This window comes from Bubalus kerabau, chromosome 14 (genome assembly GCF_029407905.1).
Source record: "Bubalus kerabau isolate K-KA32 ecotype Philippines breed swamp buffalo chromosome 14, PCC_UOA_SB_1v2, whole genome shotgun sequence".
NCBI classification, from domain to species: domain Eukaryota; kingdom Metazoa; phylum Chordata; class Mammalia; order Artiodactyla; family Bovidae; genus Bubalus; species Bubalus kerabau.
The window spans coordinates 2,109,744-2,131,508 of record NC_073637.1 but is presented as its reverse complement, the minus strand read 5'-3'; the positions used below and the strand labels follow the sequence as shown (position 1 = coordinate 2,131,508).

The 21,765-nt window shown below is 45.2% G+C and overlaps 1 pseudogene; it reads left to right on the top strand.

The window, feature by feature from the left end:
* The first annotated feature begins 14,219 nt into the window (after nucleotides 1-14,219).
* LOC129627431 (uncharacterized) lies at nucleotides 14,220-14,338 on the top strand (annotated as a pseudogene).
* The last annotated feature ends 7,427 nt before the right edge of the window (nucleotides 14,339-21,765 follow it).

Here is a 21,765-nt window from a genome sequence, read left to right as displayed (position 1 = left end):
GAAATGCAAAATCTTGATTCAACACATATGACTTTGGTGAACTTTATTTCAAATCTCCACGATGAACCCCTAAGGCGTCCAGGAAGAAAGGAGTAGAGCGGGAGACAAAAAGAGCAACCTTTCCCCCTGGCGCCATCCCAACCAGCTGCTTAGTTCCTTCATCTCATGAACTACCATCTGGGCTTATCTGGTTTGTCTGATTCTTGTTTCGGGGCCCGTTTCTAGTCACAAGGCTGTCAAGAGTGGGGTGGATGTTTGGGAGGGGGAGGAAGCCCTTCTTTCCATTCCACGTGAGGCCCAGTGGACAATCCAGGCCCTGGCTACTGCATTGAGTGTGCAGCAGCAATATCAACGGTGATGCTGGTTAACAACGCATATTCCTGGAATCCACTCCTTTGGCCACTGACTGTGTGTGGTGGTGGTCTGGAACCTATATCTGGAAGCTTTCTTGATGATTGCAAATGACACCAAAGTCCGAGGACGATGGAAGATCTTCACGTTTCTGCAAGAGCCACACTCCTCCAGAAGGAACCACAAGACTTGCTTGAAATGGTCAAGGTATAAGTATTGGACTAAACGTTGGAAGGTCTCCACCTTTGCTATGGAAATCAAAATATCTTTCTTTGAAGTGAAAATGGATCATACTCAACGTTCACGTTCTTGTAGAGCTTTTGAGAAGCCCTAAATTGTAGAAATCTGCTGTACGAGTTCCTTGAAAGCAAGAACCTATATTTATGGATATGTCTTAGTGCCTTAGATTGTGCCTTGATTATAGTGTACACATCAACCCAGGAAATAAAGAATTGAATCGCCAAATATACAAAGAGATCAAAAGTGCCGAGCCAAGTGACACCTTGAGGCTTCCAAGAACTTTTCTGTCTTTCACACACTAAGTAAATCCTGAGCACCTACGATGAGCTGGGAGGCATGTAATAAGTTTCTGGAACTAGAAGGCGGAGAGAAGCAGACACAGAGTTCCTGCTTTCACTGAGACGAATCTAATGATACATCACAGGCAGATCCTTGGAGAACTTGTCGAGGGGCCTCTACCCTCACCAAAACCTGGGTGTCAGGGAAGGCTTTTCAGAGTATCCATTGCGTTGAGGTCCATAGGTGGAACCTACGTAAACCAGGGTTGAGATGCAGGAAGAATTTCAGGCAGGGAAAACAGCATCCTGGAAGTCTAGGTGACCAGGGAAACTTAGGACGTTCAAGAAATGAAAATGCCCTATGGGATGGAAGCCAAAGAGTGCAGAGGGCATTCCAGGGAAAAGACATCAGAGACTAACGTGGGGAACAAGCATGAAGGGATGTGATCATATATTCAATATGATGGGAAAATACAAGAGCAGTTGGGGCAGGGAGATGATAGAATTTCTCTGCATTTCCTAAATGTCGTCTTGCTCCATAACACTAATGTTTGGAGCGACTCAACTCCAAGTTACAAGGAGGGACCACTTCCACGAGTTCGAATAGTCCTCATTGCAAAGTCTGTCAATATCGAATGCTAGAGAAGATGTGGACCAAAGGGAACTCCACTCCACAAGCAGATTGTGTGGGTGAATTCTCTAAGAAATTAAGGGAAAGAGTGCTACATCTTGTTTATTGTATTGTGTTTAGGGGGAACTATTTTGGAATTAGAGGAGCCCATTCCTCAGTGTATGATTTCCAAACTAGACAAGTATAATTACAGTCTGATAAGATGTAACTCAAATAACTTCTGAATGTTAATTGATTTTGAAAGAGGAAATAATCTTGCAAGAGAAATATAGACAAACAGGAAAAGCATAGTTGTCAATATATTAACCTAGAGATGCTACAAATATTGTTTAAGAAATATGAAAGTTTCATGGAGTATTTCTCATGAAGGAATTATTTCCTCTTAAAAGTCAAAAGGGCTTCCCTGGTGGCTCAGAGGTTAAAGCATCTGCCTGCAATGCAGAAGACCTGGGTTTGATCCCTGAGTCAGAAAGATCCCCTGGAGAAGGAAATGGCAACCCACTCCAGTATTCTTGCCTGGAGAATCCCATGGATGGAGGAGCCTGGTGGGCTACAGTCCACTGGGTCGCGAAGAGTCAGATACTACTGAGCAACTTAACTAACTTAAAAGTCAAAAAGGATCATGAGTCCACTCATAAAAATGATTTGTTCTTCAGTTTTATCATGAATTACCTGACTAAAGGATGATTATGTATTGTATTATTCCTTCAAAATTATAGCACATTGTTCACTTTCCAGATTTTTTTTAATTGATATTTATTTAACATTGACTCTGTGCCAGCACTGCAAAGCCCACCCACACACCCTACACCAATTTTGTGACTTCATTAGAAACCACTTAATCAAGCAAATTCTATAGTTGCCTCTATTTTACATCCTAAATCGGCACATTATATGTCGCCCTACTTAACACTATTAAGATTATCTCTTTTTTAAAAATTCTTGATAAATATAATTCCTGGCTTCCTCACAAAATAATTTAAATTATATAAAAACTGGAACTTTGTCTAATTTATCACTGTATTCTTAGCTCTTCGAGGAATATTAGTACTAGATATTCAAAAGACTCGTATTAAATGAAAATGATTTCAGTGGGTCTCAAAAGAACTTGTCTTTAAAAGGCATTGGTGTGGGGAGCTGCCCATCAGAACGGGGTCCTTTGTCCGAAGGACACAGCTCTGGGAGCTGCCTCAGTCCTTGAGGGTTTGCTTGCAAACATAGCTCTCTGTCCCGCCACCCCAGAGATTAGGCGCTTATTTACTGCAGGCACCTGGAGTTCTGTGCAAACTTCTCACGCACAGAGAAATATTATCTGGTGTAAGAAATAATAACAGGGTGCCATTCCCATGCTCTCAAGATTTCTTGTGACTGTTTGTAAGATGTGTAGGTCAAACAAAGAAAATGTTAACTGTCTTGTCTTTCTCACGCTCTTCTGTATAAATGTGAGATGCTGAATAAAGTTGGTGTCAGACTGCGTCCCTTCGTGGAGACGTGTCTGAACCTCTCGACCCCATCTTTGTTGGAGATTTCTCTTGCTTTCGTTTCTTTTCTCAGCCCCGCCGTGCACGTTCTCGGGACCTGATCGACTTTGCCGTCTAGCACCGGCACATTGGTGCCATTTAAAGTAGATATTAGGTTTCCATTTTCTCATCAATGATTCGTTTCATTGGTTTTGTCATTTCAGATAACTTTCTTGAACATCAGATCATGGAAGATAGAAATAATGTTACTGAATTTATCCTCTTAGAACTTTCTATGGACAAGAAAGTCCAGATCCTCTGCTTTTTATTTTTCTTATTCTGTTACCTGGCTATTTGGTTGGGGAATTTGATCATTGTGATTTCTATTACATGCAGTCAGCTAATCACCCAGCCCATGTACTTCTTCCTTAACTGCCTTGCACTCTCAGATCTCTTCTACACCTCCACTGTGACACCCAAACTCATGACTGACTTACTGATGGAAAAAAGGCCATTTCCTATAAAAACTGCATGACACAGCTTTTCACCACCTACTTCTTTGGGGAGGGGGGAATGAGGTCTTCACCCTCACAGGGATGGCCTGTGACTGCTATGTGGTCATCAGCAAACCTCTCCACGACGCCATCACCATGAACAGGCAAAAACGTCACTCAATTCTCATAGCGTCGTGTGCAGGGGGACTTCTTCATTCTCTTGGTCTCTTTCTTCTTGCGATTGTTTTACCTTTCTGTGGCCCCAGTGAAATAGACCACTATTTCTGTGATGCATATCTTTTGTTGAAACTAGCCTGCACTGATACACACAAAATTGGCTTTTTTGTCATTGCCAATTCTGGCTTGATGGGACTGGTGCTCTTTGTGGTTTTGATGGCCTCCTACATTTTGATTCTGTATAATGTGTGCACATATTCTGCAGAAAGCCACCATAAAGCACTTTCCACCTGTAGTTCCCACATCACAGTCCGTGATCCTCTTTTTCACACCTGTCATCTTTGTTTACATTAGACCTGCCACAACATTACCAGAGGATAAAGTGTTTACGCTCTTCTACACAATTATTGTCCCCATGCTCAACCCGCTTATCTACACACTTAGAAACATGGGGATGAAAAATTCCATAAGAAGAGTTTGGTGCAATAAAAGGTTCTGGGAAAGGAGCTTAATGATCTGAAGGTCATTCATCTCTGACGCCAGTGACTGTCTTCTCATCACTCCCTCTGTTGCTGAGTCTCTCCTGCTAATGGGAACATCAGGCAGAATGTGTAAAAGCCAAGCCTCCAACAACAGCTTGCCTTCAGTGGTTCCTTCTTTATTTTCCTCTCAATGCGTTTTCCTTGATTTCACTTTTCACTAATAATCCCCTTTGTTTAAAAAAAAAGAAAAGGAAACTTTTTACAGAGTAAAAACACACTGAAAAATCTGGAGGGAGAGTGATCCTGCCTGTATTGAAGGCTAAACCTGGGGGAGACTTCGCTCTCAAAATACTTGGCCTCAAGGTATAAAAGGTAATAATATGTTACAAGGTAAAAGACAGTTAAAGAATCCACCTGCTAATGCAGGAGACACATGTTCAATCCTTGGGCCAGGAAGATCCTCTGGAGAAGGAAATGGCTACCCACTCCAGTGTTTTTGCCTGGGAAATCCCATGGAGAGAGGAATCTGGTGGGCTACAGCCCATGGGGATGCAAAACAGCTGGACATGATTCAGCGACTAAACAAAAACAAAAAGGCAGTTATAGGAAAATAAGAACAATCACATACTGCAAACTCCTTTCAGAACTATATACCTAGCCTCGTATCCTACAACTCTAGATTGCTTTTAATCAAGTACCTAGAGATTTTTTTGTGTGTATTTGTGAACTGCTATTATTTTACTTAAGTGAAAAGAATATATAGATCTAAATACAACATAGTGTAAAGTCCAGCCTTATAGTCGACATGGCAAGTCTTACAGTCTGAAAAGCAAGTCACTGTGTGATCTGTTTGTGAAGTAACATTGTAAGTATTGGGGGAAATATATGTGTATATATATATATATATATATATATATATATATATATACAAACTCATGCTATTTGAACTGGGTTTGATATTAAGTATACATGATCAAGGAATAAATAAACTACAACTGACTTTGCTACAAAAAAGAAGAAAATATAAATCCTTTAGTTCCTCAAAACAGATGATTTATCTCAAAGTAAAAGACTTTCACTTACTATCTAAATTCAAGTGTAGAATAATCCTAAAATAATATTTGACAAAATATAGATCAGACTCAGTGATGGGAATATATATATATATATATATATATATATATATATATATATATTCTGCTGCTGTGCTTAGGTGTTTCTGACTCTGTGGCCACATGGACTGTAGCCCACCAGGCTTCTCTGTCCATGGGGATTCTCCAGGCACAAATATCGGAGTGGGTTGCCATGTTCTCCTCCAGGGGATCTTCCCAAGCCAGGGACTGAACCCAGGTCTCCCACATTGCAGGCAGACTCGTTACCAACTGAGCCATCAGGGAAGCCCAAGTATACTGGAGTGGGTAGCCTATCTCTTCCCCAGGGGATTTTCCCGACCCAGGAATCAACCAGGGGTCTCCTGCATTGCAGGTGGATTCTTTACCAGTTGAGCTACCAGGGAAGTCTAATGTGTATACATCCATACCTATAGGATTTTCATGATTTTCTAGGGCAAAGTATACATTTTGTTTGAAATACATTTTTAAGATTGCTGCATTTTCTTATGAAAATGTGCATAGTTTTGGATATAAAATGTAACTATTAATAGTATAGATTTGTATTCTATATAATGAGTTAAACTATATTTAATACTATAGATTTATTTTAGGTAATAGGATATTTTCTAATGTTTCTCTCTCAAAAAATGTAATATTTTTTAGAATTAATAGGACAGATGATGGATTTTAAAGAATCATATTATTACTATGTCATAAAAATGTTGTTAACTGTTCTCCACACAAAGATAGGCCATATTAATATTTGGCTATATTATGTGTGTGTCTCCTTCAGAATTTTCCACAGTTTATTGTGACCCACACAGTCAAAGGCTATGGCATAGTCAATAAAGCAGAAATAGACGTTTTTCTGGAACTCTCTTGCTTTTTCGATGATCCAGCAGGTGTTGGCAATTTGATCTCTGGTTCCTCTGCCTTTTCTAAAACCAGCTTGAACATCTGGAAGTTCATGGTGCACGTATTGCTGAAGCCTGGCTTGGAGAATTTTGAGCATTACTTTACGAGCAACAAAGATCTGTCTAGTCAAAGCTATAGTTTTTCCAGCAGTCATGTATGGATGTGAGAGTTGGACTATAAAGAAAGCTGAGGGCCGAAGGATTGATGCTTTTGAACTGTGGTGTTGGAGAAGACTCTTGAGAGTCCCTTGGACTGCAAGGAGATCCAACCAGTCCATCCTAAAGGAGATCAGTCCTGGGTGTTCATTGGAAGGACTGATGTTGAAGCTAAAACTCCAACACTTTGGCCACCTGATGAGAAGAGCTGACGCATTTGAAAAGACCCTGATGCTTGGAAAGGTTGAGGGGAGGAGGAGAAGGGGACAACAGAGGATGAGATGGCTGGATGGCATCACGGACTCAATGGACATGGGTTTGGGTGGACTCCGGGAGTTGGTGACGGGACGGGGAGGCCTGGTGTGCTGCAGTACATGGGGTCTCAAAGAGTCAGACACGACTGAGGGCCTGAACTGAACTGAATATGTATGTGTCTTATGTTTGTACTTGCAAGATACTTTGCAAATATTATTTTGCATATTTTGCTGAATATTTAAATGTCAAAAAAGAATGGTGTTTCAGAATTGTAAATAATAATCTTAAGGAGGCAGAAGTTATCAAAGTAACTGAATGAATATGTTGTAAATAATGTAAATCAACCAAATCTTACTTAATTTCCCAATTGAATTATCTCCTCAAGTGGATCAGTTGTTTGGAGTTACATTTTCATAAAGATCATCCATTCGTCTTCCCAGATAGTTGCGAATATCTGGTAATAACTGATATTTTTCAATATCCCCATCTCTGTGTTTGCTTATAGTGTTTAACAGCCTTCCATAGAGACCTCAGCTCTGCCTTCATGTGTAAATTAAGCAGAAACCATAATCCATGACCTTCAGCCATGAACTACAGAGTTTAATACCAGATATTTTGGGTGAGGAATTTTTAAAAAAGATGCTTACAATATATGCCATTCTTATCTCTCCTGTTAATAAATACAAGTACCAGGAAATAAAGAGGCCGGAATATATTGCTTCATTTCACAGAGACATCATTCATACAAATCTCTCTCTCTCGGAATGAGGCTTAAAATAAGACATTATTCTGCCTGCCTCATTCAGTCTGGATTCATGAGCAGTTCAGGTTGTGGGGTGGTGGTTGCTTTTCGCTACTAAATCACACTGTATGAGAAAACTCATATATTGAGTTTAATTCCTATTATGTGGGGATTTCTTATGTTATGTCAGTTCAGTTCAGTTCAGTCGCTCAGTCGTGTCCGACTCTTCGTGACCCCATGAATCGCAGCACGCCAGGCCTCCCTCTCCATCACCAACTCCTGGACTTCACTCAGACTCACGTCCATCGAGTCAGTGATGCCATCCAGCCATCTCATCCTCTGTCGTCCCCTTCTCCTCTTGCCCCCAATCCCTCCCAGCATCAGGGTCTTTTCCAAAGAGTCAACTCTTTGCATGAGGTGGCCAAAGTACTGGAGTTTCAGCTTCAGCATCATTCCTTCCAAAGAAATCCCAGGGCTGATCTCCTTCAGAATGGACTGGTTGCATCTCCTTGCAGTCCAAGGGACTCTCAGGAGTCTTCTCCAACACCACAGTTCAAAAGCATCAGTTCTTCGGTGCTCAGCCTTCTTCATGGTCCAACTCTCACATCCATACATGACTACAGGAAAAACCATAGCCTTGACTAGACGGACCTTTGTTGGCAAAGTAATGTCTCTGCTTTTGAATATGCTATCTAGGTTGTTCATAACTTTTCTTCCAAGGAGTAAGCGTCTTTTAATTTCATGGCCGCAGTCACCATCTGCAGTGATTTTGGAGCCCCCCAAAATAAAGTCTGATACTGTTTCCACTATTTCCCCATCTAGTTCCCATGAAGCGATGGGACCAGATGCCGTGATCTTCGTTTTCTGCGTGTCGAGCTTTAAGCCAAGTTTTTCACTCTCCACTTTCACTTTCATCAAGAGGCTTTTGAGTTCCTCTTCACTTTCTGCCATAAGGGTGGTGTCATCTGCATATCTGAGGTTATTGATATTATCCCGGCAATCTTGATTCCAGCTTGTGTTTCTTCCAGTCCAGCGTTTCTCATGATGTATTCTGCATAGAAATTAAATAAGCAGGGTGACAATATACAGCCTTGACGAACTCCTTTTCCTATTTGGACCCAGTCTGTTTTCCCATGTCCAGTTCTAACTGTTGCTTCCTGACCGGCATACAGATTTCTCAAGAGACAGGTCAGGTGTTCTGGTATTCCCATCTCTTTCAGAATTTTATACAGTTTATTGTGATCCATGCAGTCAAAGGCTTTGGCATCGTCAATAAAGCAGAAATAGATGTTTTTCTGGAACTCTCTTGCTTTTTCCATGATCCAGCAGATGTTGGCAATTTGATCTCTGGTTCCTCTGCCTTTTCTAAAACCAGCTTGAACATCTGGAAGTTCACGGTTCGTGTATCGCTGAAGCCTGGCTTGGAGAATTTTGAGCATTACTTTACTAGCATGTGAGATGAGTGCAATTGTGCGGTAGTCTGAGCATTCTTTGGCATTGCTTTCTTTGGGATTGGAATGAAAACTGACCTTTTCCAGTCCTGTGGCCACTGCTGCGTTTTCCAAATTTGCTGGCATATTGAGTGCAGCACTTTCACAGCATCATCTTTCAGGATTTGAAACAGCTCCTCTGGAATTCCATCACCTCCACTAGCTTTGTTCGTAGTGATGCTTTCTAAGGCCCACTTGACTTCACATTCCAGCATGTCTGGCTCTAGGTCAGTGATCACACCGTCGTGATTATCTGGGTCGTGAAGATCTTTTCTGCACAGTTCTTCTGTGTATTCTTGCCCCCTCTTCTTAATATCTGCTGCTTCTGTTAGGTCCATACCATTTCTGTCCTTTATCGAGCCCATCTTTGCATGAAATGTCCCCTTGGTATCTCTAATTTTCTTCAAGAGATCTCTAGTCTTTCCCATTCTGTTGTTTTCCTCTATTTCTTTGCATTGATCGCTGAGGAAGGCTTGCTTATCTCTCCTTGCTGTTCTTTGGAACTCTGCATTCAGAGGCTTATATCTTTCCTTATCTCCTTTGCTTTTCACTTCTCTTCTTTTTCCAGCTAAGTCATACAGTGACTCACTTAGTGGCTCAGTCACACACTTGATAATGTAAGGAACAACACTTCTTGAAACAGGCAATATAGAAAACGATAGCAGTAATAGTAGAATCATAAGTAAGAAGTTAGGTCAAGAACTTCTAGTAGGTGTAGCCCAGTGACATCTCCATGTCATCTGACTTAGTTTGCTAAATGACTATAGCTTGCTGTTGATATCCTGGTTGTAGATCCTGAGCATCTGATCTTGATTCAAAGACTGGTTATTGAGATAAGCTTTAGAAACAAACTCAGAATGTCCTTTTTAACAACTTAATTAAACCTCTTAGCAATGTAACATAACCACAAGGAACTATCTCAGGAGTGCGTCTTAGTAAATACAGACCTTAACTTAAAAAACTGGAACTTAATATTCAGTGAAACGTAATAGATGCCATAGGCCTGACATCAGTTAGGTGGATTTTTCTTTTAGAGCTCCCCAGTATACGTTGAGATTTCTGTATATGTCGGGAGACAGTCTTTTTATTTACCTGAGAAGGCTGTTCAGAACCCAAGTGTCTCCAGCTTCTGGAGGGATGAGGCAGAGAGAAAAAAGGTATAATTTTACCCGTAGGAGTAAATCACTAGATTGTTTTAAATGACCAGTAACTCGAGGAGAAGTGCTTCTTTATATCTGAAAACACAGAGTAAAAATCAACAATATGTCAGACAAAAAGTCGTGAAAATTGCGGTCATATTTAGCAGTCTACTCCATCCCATGCAATTGATCCCTTTGTTCTGCTGTCCTTGCCCAATGGCCAAGGACATCAGTGAAAGCAGTAGTCGCGAAGAAACTCATGAAGCTTTTGTGAATGTCTGTATGACCTGTCCAGCAAAGTGGGTGCCCTGATCACTGGAGATTGTGGAAAGCACCTTTTAACCATTTTTTTCTATTCTGAGATATTAATTCTGAAGCCAGGAAAGGCATTATCAAATAAAAATGAGGTTTGTCAGGGAGCCAGGAAAAGCCAAGTGGCCACGTTGGACCTCTCATAGCCCCAACTCTTTGGTTTATGGCCATTTTTAATCCATTTTAAATTCCCTGAAGAGGCGTTAACTTTTGTAGAAGCAGAATGAGCTTTGTTCATATGTGCTGTAGTCTGTTATCAAAAGCCACATTCCAAGAAAACTTTGTTCTTTTAATCAGTGAGAGAAAACCAAATTCCAGTTTGGTAACAGCTTATATTCACTGTGAAACAATAGTTATTCACTTAGTCATAGTCACAATAAGACTTCAAAGGCAGTTTAATGTCTTAACAAACTTGTAGCATGCACAAAACTCTTCTTTCACTTGCAACACACCTTTTTGCACTTTCTGTATTCGTCACTTCATTTGTCCACTTAGAGGACAGCCACCTGTACGTTTAGACTTACTTTGCTTTTCCTTAATAGAATGTAATTCCATTCCTTATTACTTTTTATTAAAAACACACATCTTACTTTTCTTCAGAAACCATGACTTGTACTTTACATCATCATTCTGTCGATTGGTAAGGATAAATCACCCAAAGTTATATCATTTATAAAAGTATCTGCACAATGTCTCTGTTAATTAGATCAATAAACAAACATCAGTATCATGTATCAATACAATAATGATTATTTCCCAGTTCACACAAGCCTCGAATTCATTTACTTTAATTTCCTTGAATTTAGAATTGTTTGATTTGTAAGCACTTACTTCTCTTTAGGCCAATTAATTAGAGCTCATTGAACCACTTAGCCTTTAGCAATTTTTTCCAAGGATGGAGACATACACCGAGACACACACAAATCTGGACAGACAGAAACCTCACAGTTTTCCACCTGAAATTTAAATTGTCTCTTTGTCCCTTTTATTTTCTTGGCTTGAGTTCCAGCTCATGGCTGGAGTCCCGGATCGAGTGGGCTGTGTATCTCAAGGACATGATAAGAGTTAACTCAGGTTTTTCCCCAGGCATGTTTCTGTTTCTCAGGCAGGATCAGAGCTCCCCAAAAGAGTATTTTCACAAGTCAAACTTTTAGTAATTACATGTGCAAAAGGAACCAGTTTTGCAATTTCAAAAAGATTCCATTTTACCTAGTTTTCTCCGGAGTCTAAAGAATACACATGGCCATTCAGGGTTCAAAATGTCATTTCTCCTTCATGTAGTCATAGCTTCATAGCTAAAATTTAAACCAGAGAGTGCTCAAATTGGCTCTGATGACAGGGGTAGACTGATCGAGAAGATGTCCCAGCAGGGATTATCTCTCTGGGCAGGTGAGGTCGTCTCTTAAAGCAAAGAAACCCCATATATAAGGGATTTTTAGGCCTTGAGGATCAAAATTATCCCAGTTTTTCAAGATATTATTCAAGGGGGGGTGGTGGTTCTGGACTGTTAGGCCCCATCTGTAAGAGAGAAAAAAGCAGTGCCCAGTGCCATGGCTTTTTTCTACCAGAGGTGTCTGCCCCTGCTCTAGACGGGGTTGGAGACTGATTTTCCACCTAAGCTTCCTTCCCTGGCCAGAGCTAACCTGTCTCTTACAGGTGAAGGTGTCCTACTCCCACCCCCCCTCATTCTACCACCCAGGCATGGTGGAGATGCACCAGGGTTAGACCTGATGGCATCCCAGATTGATGTCCAGGTCCTCACCATTAAAACCTTGGTTTGATTTCCCTTTTATTCCGGCACCACCTGGGGTGGAACAGAGTAGTTTTCCGGATGCTCGCCGAGCCAAGACCACTAGGGGAAGCACCCAACTTCTGTGTACCTGCGCACATTCCTCATAACAGTATAAGTGGCAAGTCATAAAGGGATGAACAGAAAACCCAAGACATCCTCCTGAGAGTGGCCACACGAGTCTATTTAATAACAAAGGAGGCGATGGAGGGCCCGCCTGCGAGGAAAAACTAATCCTTCATATGCATGGAGTGCCAACATCATCCTTTTGATTCCTGTCCCTCAGACTGTACAAAAAGAATACCTAAGGAGTTGAGACAAGAGCCACTGGAGGGCTTCGTCTGCTCTGCTAAGAGCTAGCGCTACTAAGGGAAGAAGCCCAATGCGCTTTCAATCTGCCCAAATCTGGGGTGTCCCAATCTGTGTCCTCAGGAATCTCATGCTCACCAGCAATGCCTCAATCCATATAGTCCAGAGGCATAGCCACGACAAGAACTTGCCTGTGTGTCTGTGGGGTCAGGATGGTGATTTCCAGTCTGAGAGATGTCCCTGGAGCTAGAGCTCCAGCTCGCTCCCTAAAGTGCTCCTGTCTGCAGTGTCCTGTAAAACTTGGAATGGGGGCCTTGCTAGAAAAGCACAATAACAGCATGGATTGCAAGTCCCTTGAAAGTCTACAATCCGGCACACGAGGTTAATAACTTTAATTCCCCAAGCAGATATGAAATGGTCAGAGGGACCAGGAAAAGCTGACTGGGGAAAAGAAGTTCAGTCCACATGCTTCTGATTTAGTAAAGTAGCTGCTGCTGCTGCTGCTGCTGCTAAGTTGCTTCAGTCGTGTCCGACTCTGTGAGACCCCAGAGTTGGCAGCCCACCAGGCTCCCCCGCCCCTGGGATTCTCCAGGCAAGAGTACTGTAGTGGATTGCCCTTTCCTTCTCCAATGCAGGAAAGTGAAAAGGGAAAGTGAAGTCACTCAGTCGTGTCCAACTCTTAGCGACCCCATGGACTGCAGCCTACCAGGCTCCTCCGCCCATGGGATTTTCCAGGCAAGAGTACTGGAGTGGGGTGCCATTGCCTTCTCCATAGTAAAGTAGAGACCACAGTAAACGAGCAAAAGAATGTCAACTCCGAGTGTTCTTACCTTGTCTTGAAGATCTTGGACAAGCCCCCAAGATGATAACCTAGCAGTCAACGGTGACCGATGCCACTGGATTCATGGTGTCTGAAGAAGAAGATATTACTCTGGGGCCAAAGACAGTCTCAGTCATTCAGAGCTTTGTGTATATTTTATTTAAAGTGAAGGTGACAGAAAAAGCTTCTGACACAGACATCAGAAGGGGCTCACTAATTTAAGTGGGGCCATATATACGTCTCAACTAGCCTCTGAGAATAGACAAAAAACATCTCAAGGATGTGAGCGTTTTGCCCAGACCCTTTCCTATAGCATACATCCAAAGCTCAAAAAGAGGAATGTCCTTGAACCTGAGATACTGCTCCCTACAATGCCTACTTGTCTTAGGCCAAAGAATGTGAAAAAGCAAGCAAGCTTGCCTCCTCCTTAAAGGGGCTTTAGGCTTGGACTCTTTATCAACCTGCTGGGACAGGTAAGTATACAGTTAAAATCAGAAAACTCTAATGTGGTAATGGTGGTGAGTAAAGCATTTGTATAACATACCACTGATAACTCATATAAGTATATCACTTATAAATTCAGTATGAAGGTCAAAAGATAAAATATCAAAATAATGATAACTACAAAATGAAATAATGGAACCATGTTTGAAGAATTAGATGACAGTATGATACTAAGTCAACAAACAGAGAGACCCAATGAAGAGCTACAAATTATTTTTTTTAAAGGAAACTAACATAAATTCTGGATTTGAAAACGAAAATAATTGAAATGAAAAATTGATAGGTTCAATAGCACATATGAGATGCTGGCAGAAATAATCCATAAACTTGAAGATGAATTCATAGAAATCAATGTAAAAATAAAGAGAAAAAAATGTTGAGGGAAAATGATCTAAGGCATCCATTCATTACACCATCGAGTATGGAAGGAGAGAGACTCTCAGAAAGCAGGGAGAGAAAGGGGAAGGAGTAAAATTACTTGTAGTCGGAATGGCTGACCGGCAGGTCAGAGCGAAAGGGAGGCGCAGCGCAGGGCTCTTAGGGCGCCGGGCGGCAGCGGCCTCCGTCTAAGGCCATAGCACCCTGAACGCGCCCTGTCTCGTCTGATCTCGGAAGCTAAGTAGGGTCGGGCCTGGTTCTTACTTGGATGGGAGACCGCCTGGGAATACCGGGTGCTGTAGGCTCTTTGCCTTCCCTCTCCTTTAGCCCCCGCCCCCACGTCCCAACTCTTGGGCTCCCGGACCCCAACCCCTCCTGGGGGTGGGTGGCCAGGGCACCGACTCCCGCTGCAGACCTGGGGTGCCTCCGCGCGGCCCGCGAGCCCCTCTGCATTTGGCTTCCAGGAAACCAGAGGACCGTCCCGCGGGTCTCCGTCTGGGGCTCCCTTGGCGTGCCTCAGGCAATCCCCGGGGGGCTGCACCAGCTCCAGCCCCAGCCCCAGCCCCAGCCCCAGCCCTACCCCCAGCCCCAGCCCCACCCCCACCCCCCCATCCTTGCAGGCGAACGCCCGAGCTCGCGCGCATCTGCGTGCACACACAGATATATGTGCACAGATGGTGCATGTATCTTGTTCAGTTATACTTTTGGTGGATATGTGCCTGGGAGTGGGACTGCTGAATCATATGGTACTTTTAGGTTTAGATCCTTCAGGAACCTCCATACTCTTTTCCATAGTGGCTCTACCAACTCACATTCCTACTAACGGTGGAGGCGAGTTCCCTTTTCTCCACATCCTCTCCAGCATTTGTTATCTACAGACTTTTCCATGAGGACCATTCTGACTAATGTGACGTGGTACCTCGTTGTAGTTTGGAGTTGAGTCTGTCCAATCATGAGTGATGTGAAGCAAGATGACCTTTTTAAAATGCAGATGCAATTCTATCACCTCCCTGCTCCAACTGCTCTTGTATTTTCCCATCATAGTGAAGATATGACCAAATCCCTTCATTGCTTGGTCCCCACTTTCTTCTCTGATTTCTTTTCACTGGAATGCCTTCTGCACTCTTTTGGTTCCATCCCATAGGGCATTTTTTCATTTCTTTTCCTTGTCACGTAGCCTTCCAAGATGCTATTTTACCTGCCTGAAATTCTTCCTGCATCTCAACCCTGGTTTACGTTGGTTCAACCTATGGATCTCAACTCAATTATTAGTCTGAAAAGCCTTCTCTGACACCCAGTTTTTGGTGAGGGAAGAGGCCCCTATAGAAGTTCTCAAAGGATCTGCCTGTTATTTATCATTAGATTAGTCTCAGGGAAAGAAGGAACTTTGTGTCTTCTCTCAGGATTCTATTTCCAGAAACATATTACATGCCTACTAGCTCATAGTAGGTGCTCAATATTTATTCAGTGTGTGAAAGACAGAAAAGTTCTGTGAAGCCTCAACTTTTCACTTGGCTCAGCACTTTTGATCTCTTTGTATCTTTGTCCATCCAGTTCTTTTCTTTCTTCTGTTGATGTGCACACTATATTCAAGGCATGATCTAAGGCATGAAGACATATCAATAAATATAGGTTCTTGCTTTCCAGGAACTCGTACATCAGATTTCTATAATTCAGGGTTTTTTTCTTTAATGCTCTAGAACAATGTGAACTTTTAGTATTATCCATTTTCATTTCAAAGAAAGATCATTTTACTTACATAGCAAAGGTGGAGACCTTCCAACTTTCAGTCCAATACTTATACCTTTACCATTTCAGGCAAGTCTTGTGGTTCCTTCTGGAGGTGTGCGGCTCTTCCAGAAATGTGAAGATCTTCCATAGTCCTCAGACTTTGGTGTGATTTGAAATCATCAAGAAAGTTTCCAGGTATAGGTTCCAGACCACCACCTCAAAGAGTCAGTAGCGAATGGAGTGGATTCCAGGAACATGCATTGTTAACCAGCATCACTGGTGATTCTGTTGCTACAGACTCAATGCAGTGGGCAGGGCCTGGACTGCCCACTGGGTCTGATGTGGAATGGAAAGAAGGGCTTCCCCCCTCCACTGTTTCTAGCCTTGTGACTAGAAACGGTCCCCAAACAAAAATCAGACAAACAAGATAATCCCAGATGGTAGTCCATGAGATGAAGGAACTAAGCAGCTGGTTGAGATGGAGCCAAGGGGAAAGGTTGCTCTTTTTTTCTCCACCTCTACTCCTTTCTTCCTTGATGCCTTAGTGATTCATCGTGGAGATTTGAAATAAAGTTCACAAGAGTCATATTTGTCGAATAAAGATTTTGCATTGAACCAACTCTAAAAAATGAAGAAAGTTTCACCTGCCACATGTTTCTTTTAAAAAGTCAATTGCTTTTCAACTCTGGGGTTTCTCCATTGCCTTGTTCAAGTAGCCTTAATCGGAAAAATAAAATATAACTAAATAAAGATTTAAATATACCAACAAAGGAAAGCTTCCGTTTCTTAAATCATCTTTCCACTTAGTAGAACACTAGCTCTTTTCTTTGTGTTTTGACTAGGCAATTAGTTGTATCGTGGCTCAGATGGGAAGGCATCCGCCTGCAGGAGACTCAGGTTTGATCCCTGGGTCGGGAAGATCCCCTGGAGAAAGAAATGGCAACCCACTCCAGTATTCTTGACTGGGAAATGCCACGGACAGAGGAGCCTGACGGGCCACAGTCCATGGGTAGCATAAAAGTTGGGCACAACTGAGCAACTAAGAGCAGAAGTATTTCCAAGGGCCACATTCAAGAGATTTGGAACTCTTGCTTGACTCCCTCATGTTGACCATGTTGACTAGGCAGCAGATAGCAGCTGATTCATCTGTACAATTAAAAAAGAATGTGTCATTCTGTTCTATACTTTTCTGTACTGTAGGCAGAGACTGTACAGAGCAGATGTCTGGACTTGTACAGGACTTTCGGTCCTTTAGAGGATTACAGTGGCACCATCAATGCTTGCCAGAGGTGGCAGGAAGGCGGCCCTGGAAGTTTGAGTCCAGACATGTCCAGTGTTTTAGACTCATATATCAGATGAGTCAGAGTGCATTTACCCTTCACTATGTCTCCATAGAAAGTTGCTTTGGGTTTGGAGGTACACACACACACACACACACACCCTGCCGCCGAGACAGGTCAAGAGCTAGAAACCACAGGTAAGGGAGACGGAGAAAGAGGGAGAGAGAGACAGCAAGAGGACACGCAAGCTTCCCAACCCCCGGCCTCCACACCCTCCCCCTCCACTCTGGGTATCCACCCGGCCCCAAGTCGACCCGACCCCACTCTCACCCACCGACACACTCACACACACTCTCACACACTCACCCTCTGGCCTGGGGGTGGGGGCTGGGTCTCGCCTTAGGTAGCCAGGCCGAAGGGGACCTTTGAGACCTCGGCTTCGAGGAAGTCTTGGGGTCCCCACGGGTGACCGCCAGCCCCAGGGCACCGCGTCCAGCCGGGGCCCGGCCCAAGGCTGACGCCCCCTCCCTTGGGGAAGCTGCTTCTTCCGTGTGGCCTTCCTCTGAGGTGCGTCACGGGCTGTGCCAGTGTGTCTGTCTCAGATCTGATGCCATCCTCTCTCCCCTGTCTGTCTCCTGTTTGCTGTCTCTCTGTCACTCGCTCTGTGTCTCCATCTGTCTCTGCTTCCCTGTGTGTGTGTGTGTGTGTGTGTGTGTGTGTGTGCATGCGCGCACATGCGTCTGTCTGTCTGTCTGTATCTCCCTCTCGCAGTCTTGGAGTCTGTCTCTGAACTTTCATCTCTTTCTGCCTCTGTCTCTCCTGACACCCGGCGGCCCGTCCGTTCCTCTGGCCCCAGCCTCTCACAGGTGCTATGGCTCTGGCTGACGAGCTTGCGACGGCGGGCTGTCGACTGTCTGTGTGTCTGTCCGTGTGACTGCCTGTCGCTCGTTTGCTCTCTCAGGAAGGTTGTGTGCTTGTCCTGAGGCGTGGGGGAAAGTGGGGGGGGGGACCTCGGTAGGGCGAAGGGGCGGGACTGAGGCGCTCGGGAGGACTGCGCCTCCGTGGCTCCCGGTGGGTTTGGGCACCGGGCAGGTGTCCGGCAGGATGGGCGCTCAGGGCCCTGGCTGGGCTGCGCCTAGGCCCACAGGAGGCTCAGAGGCCCGCGGGCCGCGGGGGAGCGGGTGGCGGCGGGTCCGAAAGCCAGACACCTCTGGGCCGCACGGCCCTGAGCAGCGAACGGGATCCGGGGAGGCCCGGTTCGCCGAGCGCAGCCGGGCCTGGAGAGGCCCGGGGTGGGAGGGCACCGAGACCTCCGCGCCCCTCAGCCCACCCCCCAGGCCCCGCACGCACGCACGCACGCACGCACGCCCGGCATGCCGCTGGGGGTCCTGGAAGCCCTCCGGGCTGCCGAACCTGGCCAGGCGTTTGCTGGCCACGGGGCGGCGGTGTTCGGGGGCGTGGCGGCATTGGCCGGCCGGAGTCTGGTCGCGGGTCCTTCGGCTCAAGTACAGCGCGCGCCCCCGGGGAGAGGTGCGGCCGGCTGGCCCGACCGGCAGGTCAGAGCGAAAGGGAGGCGCAGCGCAGGGCTCTTAGGGCGCCCGGCGGCAGCCGCCTCCGTCTACGGCCATACCACCCTGAACGCGCCTGATCTCGTCTGATCTCGAGGGCTCACATTTGATGGTGGGCTTGTCATCTCGTACCTCTTTCTCGTAAAGCTGGCAGCTGAGGGAATGAGGGAAGTGTAAAATTGAATAACAATAGACTATGTGGAATCTGTGAATCTGGACCTCTGTGAATCCCTAGGTCTAAGGAGAGACTGGCAGCTGCCGATGTGGAGTATCTGTCCCCATGACCACGTTTACGTTATCAAATGTGCCATTGACCGCCCTCCCCCCACCCCGAGGGGCAGGGACCCCCACGTGGCAGCCTCCAGGCTCGCTCTCTCCAGCTCATCCACCCTCTAGAAGTTTCCCCAGACCCTCAGTAGGAGTGGGCACTGCTGCGGGTGTGCGTTGTGTGTCCTCGTGCCCCATGTGACGTTGCACGACTAACCGCACTCTGTGTTTGCACCCTTCCTCCCGCGCTCATGGGACCAGGCAGCGTGGCGGGAACGCAGGGGCTGGATTCTGCTCCAGTCAGGACTTGCTCCTGATGTGCTTCGGGGTGAGTACAGGCCGGCCTGGTCCTGCGGGGGCACGGAGCCCACGCCCCAGGGAGTGGAGGGTCAGCGGGTCTCCGGAGGTTAGCCTGGGAGAACCCTCACAGCAGAGAACGTGACCTTGGTGCCCCACTGCCGCCGGAGTGGTCAGAGCATGGCCAAGGCCCCTCGCATAGGGACGCGTGGGTATCCCTCCCACAGTGGCAGTGCTGCCGGCCACGCCCTGCGTGCACGTTCTCGGAGGGAACAGGGCCCAGACCGTCAGGGTTCACGAGGCTGCCCTGCCCTGGACCTCTCCGTGCAGAGGCCAGCATTTCACACGGAGGTGCACCGGCATCTGGGGCTCGGCGGCCACTAAGGGGCCACCCTCCCTTGCAGGTGCTGCTCTGGGTGGTCCTCTGGTGGGTCCGGCCCTGGGGCCCAGCCCTGCTCGAGCAACTCTGAGGGCAGGAGGCTGTCTGCTCTGTCCTGTTCACATCTCAGCTAGAAAGCTGGATTGGGCTTTTGAGGGTTTTTTTTTACCAGCAGCTTTTAGCTGTATGTCAGAATCAAGTCAGCCACAGAGTTCTCTCCTTGATCTGCTTGGTCCTCCATGTTTCTCTGAATTCTCAAAGCAGCTGAAGCCCCAAATGGGGTAGGGGGTGGGGGTGTCAGGAGGGGCAGGGGCTGGGGGCACCAGCTGCCAACCCAGGACTGACTTTTCTGTGTGTTTGTTTCCAGTTTACCTGCACGAATTCTCCAGATGTTTATACAGCATCCAGTATACAGCAAAGACTACATTTTGAACTCGATGTCATCTTTACTCTGTTAATACTTGTTACATGGATCCGAAGATATTACAGGGTTTTTAATTAGTGAAAAATTCATGAAGACCATAGAGAAAAAATATTTTAGAATTTAATGTTTCTGATATTTATGTAAACTTATGACTTCATTTATAGAATTACTTCCTTTTTCTTGTATATTCAGGCTATGAATATCCTTTCAGATCCATTCATGTTCTGATACCTGGTTTCAGTCTTTCAAATGAATGTACTGTAGTGCTTGTCTGTATAAATCCTATGAACAAACACAGGGCTTTTGTAAATGATGCATTTATTGTCATTATTCTTGTTTTTCAATGTTAAACCATGAGAGAAGGGGTTTTCCTGAGATTGTAAAATCATCATGACACGGTGTGCATTATTATCCTTCCAGAATGTAACCAAGCTCTCCAACAATCACTCTGAAATAAGCAAACTTAATTTCAACCAATTGTTGGTGGATGTTAACGACTGGCCTAAACTGTACTTTTTCTAGCAAGAAATGGTTTTTGTCCACAGCGTGAAGTGATTTAAAGGTACTGGGTGTTAAATGTGAGCTTCTAATGAAATTTGGGCTGAAAGGATGCCTAGAAGACGACTATGAAGATCTCTCCTGTAACCTAGTCTCTGTGGACCCGGATCCCTCCTCTCCCGTGAGACTCTTTGGGGACCAATCGCGATGCCCTGCACCTGCTGCAGAGCCATCGAGCTGGACAGTGAAGGTGCCACTTCCCAGACAGACAGGGTAGTGCAGCTCTGACAAAGGCCTTATTTTTATGTAAATCATCTTTTTACATGTTTGTAAACATGTGTAAAGAATGGACCTAGGCGTACATTTTTAGATTGTGATGACATAGCCATTCTGGATTGTATAAATAGCAAATGTAATCTTTACTTTTTCAGCAGCACATTAAAAAAGCCAGCAAGAGATGCGTTCAGGTCACAGTGTGATATTTATTATGCAGCTGGTATCTTGGTAGACAGAGACAGCATGTCTCTTTACATGTGGGTTCCGCCTTTAATTTACTTGTACAATTCATTGTTATCATTCTATTTTCCTATTAATCTTTTGTGAACTTCCCGAATATGTGACAAAGTACGTACAGTCTACTTTTGAACTATTTTTATCACAGTATTATTTATTGCTTTCTTTCAATCAGGTACTGAAGCAAAATTTCCCAGGGCCAATAAAGAGTGCCGAGGGTAAGCTGTACTCTCACTGAGAACAGACCAGAGCTGGTAATGGGAGCCCGTGTCATCCCACGGACATTCTCTTAAGAGAAACGGACGGATGCAATGGAAAGGCCAGAAGGCGGAAGCATAGGTGTCCCTAGAGGGCGCCCGACGGTGTGTTCATTCCCTTGGCTCCGGAGACAAGAGGCTCCATCACTTCAGCATCTGCGGGGACAGGGCCCCTCTGCTGCTGAGGCGTGGGCAGCGGGCCGAGGGTGGGAACAAAGTGCAGGTGTCGAGGCTCGCCATCGGTCACAGGGCGGGGTGTCCGAGGGCAACCTTGACGGGGACCCGAATGATGCACCCTAGTCCAGCATCAGGTCCTCCCTCAGCATCAGACCCTAGGTCCAGCATCAGACCCCAGTCCAGCATCAGATCCCAGTCCAGCGTCACGGCCCTAGTCCAGCATCAGGCCCTCCCCCACCCTCAGACCCTCCCCCCACCTCCGACCCTTCCCCAGTATCAGGCCCCCCACCTCCAGTATGAGGTGTGGCAGCCCTAACTTGTCTGGTACTCCTGAGCACACT